We start from the raw sequence: 12115 nt of genomic DNA, 5'->3' as shown, positions 1-12115 counted from the left end.
CTCTGTTGTCAGAACAGTACTTTTATATACCATAAAATATGGATTAATGGGTACAAAATCCTTTCATGTATGTTTTATTTGTGCCAGGTGCATAGGTTCCCAAAATTAGATCACTTCCCTTGATCAACATTCAACTACTTTAGACAAAAAGCATTCTTTCCATTGTCACATTTTTGAAGCATGAAGGAAGGATTTAACCAGGAAGTTCTTTGTCTTTTTAAATGGGAAATTATAAGGATACCAGGTAATTTATAGCAAGATGAGTCTATTCTCTAGAAGTCTCTTAAAGGGAACCTCCATCACCCTTCCCTGAGTGGGAACAAGAAAATAAGTGATTGTTCCATTCAGAAAATGACTCAGTGCAATACGTTGTTCTTATTTATAGAATAAATTTTGTAATGCATTTTAAGAAGAAAAGGAAGAAAATTATACTAAAGTAATGCATTTTGCAGCCCGAGTGAAAAGTGTAGTAATGAGCTTTTGTGAGCAAAAAGCTGCAAAATGAGTAGGAAATGTAAGTACATAAACAAAAATCCCACTACTAAGCAATGAGTAAGACTGCAGACAATACCAGCTAGGCCTGCTGAAATCAGATTGGTGAAGTGGTTCAGTTGCTGCTGCCTCTATACATCAGCTTCTTACACAGGCTCAGATTTCTTCTTGTCCACTTTTACTTGATGTGTTCTCTTGCTTAGATGCTGCCCTGGGAATTGGCATGATATCCTGTTAAATGCAGTTGCATTCATGGTAACATATTGGGCAATATTTTGCATAGCCAAACACTGCCTTGCTGAACCCGGGTGAGCCCAGGTGGCACCTCACAGAACCGTTTTGTCTGTCCACGTGCAAGTGTGGCTTATGTATGGCCAGGACCCCAAGGAGGTGGCTCCTACGTCAGCGATTCCCATCTTTCACTGTTGTTTCCTCTGGGCTTAAGTTACAGGAACTGTGAACTGGCTTGATGTTTTACGAGGAGCTTGACTTGGGCTCCAGAGTACATGAACAAATAGAAAGGTGAAATATGGTACGATGATGGTGTATAATCCCTTGTATAAGTTCTTAAGATTGTGTTTATTGTCTGTCAGCATGCGTATCCACTGTCACTGACTCATATGTAGTCCCATCATCTGCACTTCTGCTCCATTGCTCCAACAAGATTGCCTGCTGGTTGCTTTAGCTAGAATGGCTTTGAATGTTGGATTCAATGCCTGTAGCAAGCATAGTCAAGTGGTATGTGATTCCTTTTGTTACTGCATGTTTCTTTTCATCTTCCCTCTCATTTAATTTTTTCATAAACATTCATTCCAGGTAGAAGGAGATCACTAGGAGAAACAGGGCAAGTAAATTAAAAAAAAAACCCTCACAATCAAGGAATATTTCTGGATAGTCTAGTAAAACAAAAACTTTGCAAGAATCCAGTGTTTGCTGCTGTGAATGCACTTCTGGCTTGTTTCTTTTTTCCAAGGAATCTAGAACATTTGCTCTTATTTTCATAAGGTGAGAATAAATAAAGTTCTGTTTTACCTTCATCTATGGTGACAGCACAGGTGACCAAATTACTAGAACGCTGTTGCCTTCCTCTGCCTAAAGAAGTAAAAGGCTTTCATTATGTCTTCTTCCATTTGTACTTTATTGGTGAATCATGACATTTATATTCAGGATATTAATTCAAAATACAAGCTGATGTCAAGATAAAGTTTCTGAAGATAGGTTTCTTTTACCATGTCTTGACTTACTTATCATAAAGATTAGCTGGCAGATTGAGTATTAAATCAACTCTTGGCATTACTGGAGGATATTTCTATTTAGGTCTGCCAATAAAAAAGCCAAAACCTAGTTTTAGGCTGTTCATTGCTTTGACATTTCTGTGCTGTCTAAAAGCTAACTGTAATGCAAATATAAAAAGAATACTCATTACGTTTTATTAATTATATCATAGGTAAATCTATTTGACATGCAATTACCTTAATATCACACAAGCAACAAATGCAGTTATATTTTCTAATACATCAAATTAATAACGAAAGTTATATAACATGCATTTAACGGCTATTTAAAAATAAAGCTGGGTTAAATTGCAAGTACCAGTGAAAAATTATTAACTGGTTAAGTGACATCAATGTGAAACTAAAAGGGTAGGACAAGTCATGAGACTGCTACAGAAATAAGGGATTTTCATGGCTATTTTCCTGACATGTAAGATTTCACAATTTAATGCTGATTCTGGTTATAAATTTTCTATACTTTTTGTCTTTATGAAGGGTAGTTTTCTTTGGTCAGAGTAACCATGTGGATATACTTTATTTATGAAAGCTAAATTATAGATGCAATGCTCTCCCTTTGCTTAGCCATGATACAGTGTGTTGGATGCAGATGCAGTTTAATATGTATTCTGCTTCAGTTCCTGTCTTATTTATTATTGTGTTAGGCTGTTAAATAGCTACTGTGGTCTTCTCTAAAGCAATATTTATCTTCAGCAACAAAAGACACAACTTAGAATAATTTTTTTTAAAAAAAAGCTCTTGGCATAGTGTATCAGTTGGCTGGTTTTGGCTAGAACATGAAATTGTTGCTGCTTTTTAAATATGTCAATGTAACAAAACAAAAACAATTGGCTTTGATTTAAAAGCAGGTGAGTGTTATTGGAGGGGAATAGAAAGATAGAGTTTTGTGATGTGATAATTTCCTTTGACTTTCAAAACATCTTGGCATAGCAGAAGAGCAGGCTGAGAGGAATGGTGTGCAAGTCCCTGGGAACAGGATTATTTGTCATTGATTCTGATTTGTGCATCAGAATGAAAAACTGTATTGTTGGAATATATATTTATTTCTGGTGTTGTGGTACCTAGATTCCTGCTATGTTCAGGCCCCTGGTCGTTGTATGTACAGAATGCAAGGACGGTGTCTGCTATGTAGTTTGGTGGGAGTGTTGTGGGTCACACAGGCAAAAAGCACCGTAAGCCCCGTTGTTTCTGTGGGTATAATAACAAGAGGTTTGGTGAGTGTGGCCATAAACAGGCAGAATATATTTGTATGTATAGATCCATACATTCATACACAGACATAACTGTGATTAAAATACACAGCTAGCGGAAAAGTTCATATAATTTCTAGGTATATAAAGACAAGAACTCGGACAAATATTCCCACAGAGAAGAGCTTAAAGAACCTGCTGTTTTCTCAGAAACAATGGGTCTGCTAAGGGATTAAAATTGAAATGAGAGTTCAGACTTTACAGGTATTCATATCTGTGAAGGAGCATTAGCATCAGAGCCCCAAATTAAAAATTCTCTTCAAGGAATCTCAGTGGAATGACAACTCCTGATTTCTGTGGAGCCAAGAGAAGAAAAATAATGTTTACTTTTTTTTATAGCATCTGTCTTTAAACTTCAGTCCTTTAAAATCTCTTGCTTCCTGCAACAGAGGAAACAAAAGGGGCACATAATAGACTTCCTTTTGCACATGGAACAAAGCTGGATGTAACTTTTATCCTTGGCTGCTTTGTTGCTCCCCAAATCTATCCCTCTTTGAACAATCTGCCACTACTCTGTGCCAGCAGGAGCTTTAGAAGAAGGCCATCTGCACTGGCTTCTATGTTTGGGGACAGACTCTCTTAATTCCTGATGTACTGGAATGGAGATTTCGCTCTCTGTCCAGAAATCCCAGCCATCATGTTTTGGGGATGGGGCAGGGGTATAGATCTCACAGACCCTACTACTGCTGCTGAGTGAGAAATGGCCATTTACTGCTCTGTGTTGTGGAGGTGGGTACAGCACATATCGAGCCTACCCCTAAAAAGTAAATGAAAGTTCTATTACTGTTTTGTGTAAGTACTGCCAAATAAATGAGTGACTTTGAGGAAGATTTTCATAGTAATGTTTTAAGTGGGTCACTTAAGTTATGCAGTTCACTGGAGAAAATGCAAAGCTTTCAGCCACAGTAAAGGGTCATCAGATGTTTATATAGTGGCAGGGCTCGAGAGGGTCCTGTTATGCTATGCAAGTGTGGAAAAGAGACAATGCTTGTCTTGAATGTGTTTCCACTGCAATAAATCATACTTAAACCTGAGCTCTATCTCTGCAGTACGCCAAGAGAAAAGGTTGTTTTGATTAATTTAGAGACATCAGGCAGGGCTTTCTTCTCTTTAACTCAATCCTGCAAAATATGAACTCTCCTAAGTGCTTTCTGGACTCTTGTCTTTCATGTCATCCTGTTTCCCTCCTGAAAGTTCACTTGCATCTTTATTATGAGCCCTGTCTTTGGGAAGACTGTTAGGGTATTGCCCCGTAAACAGAGAGGAGATCTTCTTCCCAAATACTTTCTGTTCCAGGAGAAAATGGCTACATCAGTTAAAAGGTTGTCCTGCTTCTTGCAATGAGCTCATTGACCTGTCTTTTACCCCTACCCTCTGTGTAACAGGTGAGTTGCAGATTGGTGGAGGCCATTCCCCCAGGGAGGAAGCACATTTCCAACAATTTGGGGTTTTGACAGACTTTTGTCTGGTTCATTATACTTAGTTGGTATTTCATCTGTTTTTCTCATCTTGAAGCATTGTTCCATAATCACCATTTCTAAAAGACAAAAGCGATTATAGTGGTTTCCTCAGACAAGTCATTAAAGCCTCTCTGAAGATATGGTAGCACATTTATTAATCCAAGTGACTAGAGAGGGGAGGCATCAAACACTGAAGATTGTCTGTCCTCTATTGAGGTATATACAATTGTACTTCATTGTAATAATCTAAAAATAGTGAATTCTCCTTCTTCCCTCATTAAGAAATTATAAAACCAGATAGTGCCCTTTTGGGACCCGTTACCAGAATAGTTTTGGCTTTTTCACAATGTTTTCTTTAGTGCTGAGCAACAATTGCATGGGTTGCATTGTCTGTACAGCTCTTTTTATAACAGGGGGATCATGCGCAGTGCTGAAGTCAGATACGTGAGGGAGTTTGTCATCAGAAACCCAGGAATTCAAAATTTCTAAGAAAACATGTAGGATGGGGAGTCTTTAATTAGATTTTAAGGACAGAGTTGAATTTGACACCTTCCTTTAAGTATTATGTCCAACAAGGACAGAAATCCAGGTCACTGCCAACATAGGCTTGTTCTGCACTGGGGAACATTTACAGAACATTCCCACTATTGCAGCTCCACTGACATTAGTGATATGAGGAGCTGCAATATTCACAGCTCTCCAGCACTAGCAGCTGTTTCAGCACTGTGTTAATTAGATTGGCACTGAGCTGGTTTAATAGACATGATGCTACTGACAGCTGCTGGGGTGCCATCTACACTAGGGCTGCCAGCACTGATAAAGCTGTAGTAGTGTTGGTAGCTGTGGCAATTATTTGCAGAGTTCTCCACAGTAAGGAAAACTGAGATATGTGGGCTGAAGTTATAGTATGTATATGAATGCATATATGTGATTTAATTTATTCCCTGTTTTCCCCTAGCATCCTACTCACATGTATATGCTTTACTGGTCATTTGTGAAAAACTGAAAATCTCATGAATTCTGATATCTTCTGATTTGATAGTCTTAGATGACGGAGAGTGGATGGAATAAGAAGGTTTGATATTTAGGATCAAGGATGTGAAGTACAACACATCTGGGTAAGAGTAAAATAGTGATAATAATTATCTCAATGTACATTGTGCTATCTGCGAAGTGGTGATGAGTTGTGTATTGATTGTTAAGATACTTTAAAAGGCTTTCAGTGCTCAGCACAAGTTGATTCTGCTTGTCTCATCCACATGCATCTGTACATGATACCTGCTTTCCTCTTCAAAGCAAGATATATTTGCATGAACAAATTTCTAATGAAGTATAATTTATAAAGATAAAGGAATTGAAGGGTGTCTGTACATGAGAATGTGTCAGATCATTCTTTTTTGAGACAATGTTTTGTCATTTGTCTTAAAATTTTAAACAGGTAGAAACACTTAATTGAACTTATAGGTTTAATCTTTATTTCCATTTTCCTTATTCCATTTACTCAAAGTACCATAGTTATTGACAATTTTTTTCCTTTATTGGAAATTAGCACTGCTTGGCTTGACCTGTATGTGAGGTTTCCTAATAAACTCTTTGAAGAATAGGTAATTAGAAGAATACTGTTGGCCAAAGAAAGAACACTATGATCCCCTCCCTGTTCCTTTCTAATGCAATTAACTTTGAACCAACTAGGATTACATTTTCAGAAGTAGCTATTGGACCTCATATTGAAATCATTTTGAGGCAAGCCACTCCTACAAAAAGTTGTCTCTGTGCATGCAAAAACATGTAAATAAATGAGAACAAAATTGCAGAGGATCTGTTTAAACTATTCTGTACTCCTAAGAACAGTTCAAAGAAGAGTTCAGATACTTTTCTACATTTAGGGATGTCAGTGTCATGCTTTTTTAAATTGTGTGAAATACAAACAAAGGGTAGCAAATCCCTTTTTTCCTCTTTATTTTAATGCATGTAGCAAAACTGGCAGGGCCCCGTCTGCTCCCATGCCTATATCCATACAGTGGAGCAAAGTCAATGCCCATCTCCTTTTCCAGAGAAATGCACAAACATTCAAGCAAAATGAAATACTAATTTGCAGCTAAATTACCTGTGGCACACATTCAGAACTCTACTGGTTGCCTGATAAATCATCTACCCAGCCGTGCCATGCTTGGTTCTAACCATTGTTTTTACTCCAAGCCCACACTCACACAGAGTTTAGCTTTAAAAACCCAGTAGTTTAAATTTGGTAAATTTTCTTGAATATGAAAGAAAATGCCAGCCTGTTTGTACCTTTCTGTGTAAAATATTTGTCAATTCCTTTTTACTTGTCTTATGTAAAAATTCCCATTTTTTTTTGAGGGAAACTTACAGCTTTTAAAAATGTAATACAGATATCAAATGTAGATTTGTTGTGTTGATTACTTTTGTATTTAAAGCACAAAATAAAAATAGCAGTATGTATTAAAGAACCTATGCTGGAGTAATTGGAAGGCAGTCCATGCAAATAAAGTTTACTCCTTCATTTTTGTCTATCTTAGAATGTATTACCTGTGCTGGAAAGTGATAAAAGCAATTGTGAACTCCAGTCATTTGAGACCATAAAATTGTAATGAAAGCTGTTAAAAAAAAATAAAAAATCTATTATATCAGATGACAAGCATATTTATTAAAAATCAATACAAATATTTTACTGGGTAAGGCCATGCTTTAGCTCTACTGTTGTTCTGTGTAGTTAATTTCTAGTTCCTAAGCCTCTGTAGAACTAGCAGCCCTCTTGTGAAGTAGACATGAGAAAGCTGCCTATCACATGCTGTTCATTGTCTTTTCTTGTTCTTGTAACCATCATCTTTGCATAAATATAAATATATTCACAAGTAACCATGAAATACTCATGGTTGCCTTATGTGTGGGGAAAAAATGGATATTTGATTTTTTTTCACCTAAACGCTTCATCGAATTCAGTAGTGAAAGTTTTCTAGAATTAGTGAATTTAGACTAAGGTTTTCTATGGTTCGATAAAGACTAAAATTTTACAAATCCATACAGTTGCAGTGCAAACCTTGGATGACCTAAATTCCATCATCCTTCACTCATTGTGCATGATATTTTGAATGTGATAATAATTGAAGATTTTTATAAGCAGGGACTGTTTCACTATTTCACGGTATATTCCTACCCCTTGTTAGCCTCTATTATTATTAGTCCTGTTCTTCATCTTTAAGGTCATATTCTTTTCCCAAGTGATTCCATCATTTTATTTCTATGAAAGGGTATAGTTTGTAGCTGTGACAGCAAAACTTTTTTTACAGTAAGATCAGATCCACAGGAGCAGAAGATTGATACTATTAGTAGTAACACCTTTTTCCATAGGCAAAGGAGGATTCAAGCCTGGCATTGCAGAGTTTTTCAGTGATTTATAGCTCCTAGACATTATTGCTGAGAGAAGCATATACGTTAGAAGAATTGAAGTCAGCCACTTGACAATAGTTCTCAGCAAGTATTGTCTAGAAGGTGCTCCAGAGATGAGAGGGACGAAGGTGTGAAGGAACCATTTCAAGGATCAGAAAAATGGCCACTTTTCCTCATCTGTCTCTGTTCCCTTTTACATTCAACACTTCTGACTTTGTCTAGCTTTGCTCCTGAATTCATAGTCGTAGCATTGAGGAAGCGAATGAAAGAAACCTGAAACAATTCTTCACGAAATGTTTTCCAACCTAAGTGTGTGGGGAATTTCTAATTAGATGTGGAAGTAAAAATCACCCACCAAAAGGCAATACGGAATAAAAATTTCACCAACAATTCATCACGGTTTAAAATATTTAAGGTTTTAATTCAAGTTAAATAATAAACAGTGGTTTAGTCTAATTAGTCCCTGACAGGCAATATTATTTTGCTTTCTTAGAAGAGAAAATGAACTATCCAAAAAAATACTGTATTAAGAATAAGATTCTTTCACCAGGTACTGAAAATTGTCATGCAGCTGTCATCTACACTAATTTACAGTATTGCATGTAAAACAAATTAGCAATGGGCTTATGTTTAAGACCAGTGAGGAGGTATGGTAGGAGTAACATTAAGTACAATTAACTGGGTCAGTTAAGTACTTTGGCTAGGAATTTAATTTAGTTACTTAAAGTGAAGCAATTTTGGTAGGATTTGAAATGAATTGAACTCAGCACTAAAGTGAAAATGGCAAGCATGAGAAAGCAGAAATAGAAAAGTATTTTTTGCAGGAATGTGGGACCGGTTGTTGTAATCTGCTCTTGCTGATATGAAGCTACAAAGATGAGACTGTCTTTTAGATGGAGAATGTATTTTAAAATGGCTTCTACCAGCAGTAAAGAATAATGATGATTTCAGATACTAACACTCATACTTTTATTTTCAGCAAGCCCAGCAGGTAATCTGGGAACGGATCCAGATTCTTAAACATAGCTATCTAGTGCCACCTTACATGTCCTTGAGTATCTGAGGAACTTGGCTGGCAGGTACAGGATGTCTTGTAGGACGTACTTCTGTAGGAGCTGCTGGAAGTCAGAAGGCAGACCCATATAATATGGCATATAACATAGTAAATAACTTGTGTTCCCCATACTAGAGGCATCTGATGCCTCTCCCCCATTGACATGCTAGAAATACCGTTACATTTAATTTATAGTTTCTTCAACAGAAGCAAGACTAAAGTCCAAGTTAAGGTTTTTCTTCAAAAATCAATGTCTGAAGATACTGTCATATCATAAAGGGCTTTCAGTTTTACCCAGACTTACCTCTAGCCAAACATCTGGAAGAGCATTAAGTCTTTCTTCCACCTTATGATACACAAAGTGTCTATATATCTGGACACAAACTGATAAATGAATTACTACATGCATTAAGTGTGGCTGTTAATCTGTCTGCAAAGATGGCACTACTGTCGTCCTTCAGTAACATACTAGATTTAATGATTAATCTTTCCCCTGATATATTATAATTCTAGCTTCCAGCTAGATAGTTTGCAGGTGGTGCTGTGGGAAATGTTTGCAGTTCAGAGACAGGGCTGGAACGGGAGTGGAGAAGGAACAGCTTCATTCCTCTTCAGCTTTTCCCAGAACACAAATATTAAGGCCATTTCTTTCAAAACTTATTGGTAGTATGAGTGGTTTTATTTTTGAGAGGAAAACTCTCCTAAATACATGATACTCATCTCCTTGGAGCACTCACCCAAGGATCAACAAAGTATATAATGGATGCAAGGTGCCTTATTCATCTGGTGGTGCTTTTAACTCACTTTCCTATACTGTGAATGCCTAATATTTATTTTACATCCAGTGTAACTAGACTTTTGTCTCCAGTAATAAGAACACATGGGACAAGAAAAGAAGTTGAAAAGAACAGCCTGAAAAAAAGAAAGAGAATAAAAATGTATTCACAGAGAAATTACTGGACGTTAACAATAGAATTTTGCTACTCGAAGGCAGAAAAAAGGAAGTTTTCTGCAAATGTCAAGTAATGTATGAACTGGCTTTGGGGTTTTGTTTGTTTTGTTTTTTTGTTTTTTTTTTTTTTTTTTACTTTTTTGAGTGTTTAAAGCTGTTTGTTTGCATCAAACTGATGCACGGTGCCAATGTTTCAGCAGAATGCTTTCTCTGAACTGGCAGCTGGTTTGTTAAATTTGATGGCCGTCATATTGTATCGGCAGCAAAATTGTGGTGTAGTTCAGAAACTGGAGTGATCAGAGGTATTTGCAGGAAACTTAAATGTTACGCAAGATTAGTTGCTTGCTATAGTAATTGGAAAAAACCCAAAGTATTAAGGACCAGACTACCCTCTTCCTAACTTGCATGAAATGTTTTGAAGCCCTCAGCTGATCTTAAATTTTGAACAACAAAATATTCAAGGAGTTACCCGGTACTCGCGCATTCGCAGATTTGTGGGAGGTGTACCTGTAAGCTCCGTACAGCCCATGGATCCTGCACAGCACTGGACTCTTGCCCCCTGTAGCTATCCTCCGATACACTCGCTGCCCAACTCTATGTAACTGCAAAATTAAGAGAAGTCCCGTGAGCCTAAGAGTGAAAGGACTAAGCCTGAGGAGGGAAACGGAGGCAGAGGGCTTGTCTGATGTTGAAGTCAGGCGGAGAATCCAGTGAATTTGCGCTCTCCACTAAATTTCCACTGGATTCTAGTGACCAGTTGCAGCCCTGAATATGGCATGTTCTGAGCATCGAGGGAGGCTTCAAGGGTAGCGTGTGGAAGATTGCACAAGGCTTTGGAGAATACCAGCCTCCCTGAAATCCTTTGGGGAAAATCAGTATCATTCACAAAGGGAAGCAGTTGTTTTCCGCAGTTCACATCATCTCCAAAACTTCCCTGCCCTTTGGAAGGAAGGGGCTTTTATTTAGCTTCTGCAGGCAAGTTCTAAGCAAGATACAAGTATTTTAATATTTTTGGTGGGTTTTAACCTTTAGGAAATTATTCAGATCAATGCCAAGCTGTCATATTTTTATCTTTTCTTTAAAATACTGTTATGATTAGAAGAGGGAGGAAAAAGAGTTTAGAGATACGCTTATGTGTACTCTATGTGTATGCAGAAATATACTGTCTCATACTATCCACTAGATGGACTCACGAATAGAGTGTTCATAATCAAAACTCCTGGTAAGGAGAAATACCCAATGTTAAGCTGCGGAGAGAGTCTGACCCACAGCAGCAGGGTTAGGGAAAGGAGCTTCTGCCCCTGCCCATTCTGTCAGTGCAAGAACTAACTGTAATTTGCTAGGAGAGAGGTCCTGGCTGGCTCCTGATGCTCTCTCTAGTGATGGTGTTGAAAAGGCCAGACTATATCCAGCCAGGAATCTTACAGATTTCTGAATATACAAAGCATTATGTAAGTGCTTGAGGTAATTTAAATTAGACCTCTCATACGTGCTCAGAGTGCATGTAAGGACACCATATGGCCGTAAAAGTGGGAAAGGTGTGTGCTGAAATGTGCTAATAATTAGCTGTAGCAGACAATTGAATATTCTACTTGAAATGACAGGCTTATTCACAATCATTGTCTTCAATTACTTTTTTTTTTTTGTTCCCAGTCACAAGCCAAATTATTATTGCTCTTTGTGTTGGTTTGTTTCCTTACCATAACCAGCTGTTTTTCACTTTAGTTGCTGTGTTTGCTAAATGATGCAATACTTTCTCAACCCATAAAACTTGAACAGCTAGCAAAGGCATCAGCAGTAACTGTTTCATTAAAATAATTATTTTTAAATCACCTTGAACGTACAGCTGTAGTTTTGCCTACAATAAGGTATAGAAATGACCTCCAGAGAACATGCTTGTGTTGCCAGCTAGCATAGGGCTGTCAGAGTAGCACTGTATTATCTCCTTACTCAGTTCTGACATCAGAAACAAGCCAAAGAATAGTCAAAAGAGAAAATGGAAAAAGACATCAGCAAAGCTTTGTGACTAATATCCACTCTTATTCCAGCTTCTTTCTATTTCATGCAGTGCGGAAGCTGAAGTTGTTCTTCAGCAGCTGTAATGATGCTGGGGCTTGACGAAGGTCCTAGGATCCTTGACTGTAAAACTGAGTGGAGAATATACAATGGCTCTATCTGATGCTTGATAAAATAGTCAGTGAAGT

Source organism: Accipiter gentilis, chromosome 30 (genome assembly GCF_929443795.1).
Source record: "Accipiter gentilis chromosome 30, bAccGen1.1, whole genome shotgun sequence".
NCBI classification, from domain to species: Eukaryota; Metazoa; Chordata; class Aves; order Accipitriformes; family Accipitridae; genus Astur; species Astur gentilis.
Note: the sequence above shows the minus strand (reverse complement) of the source record.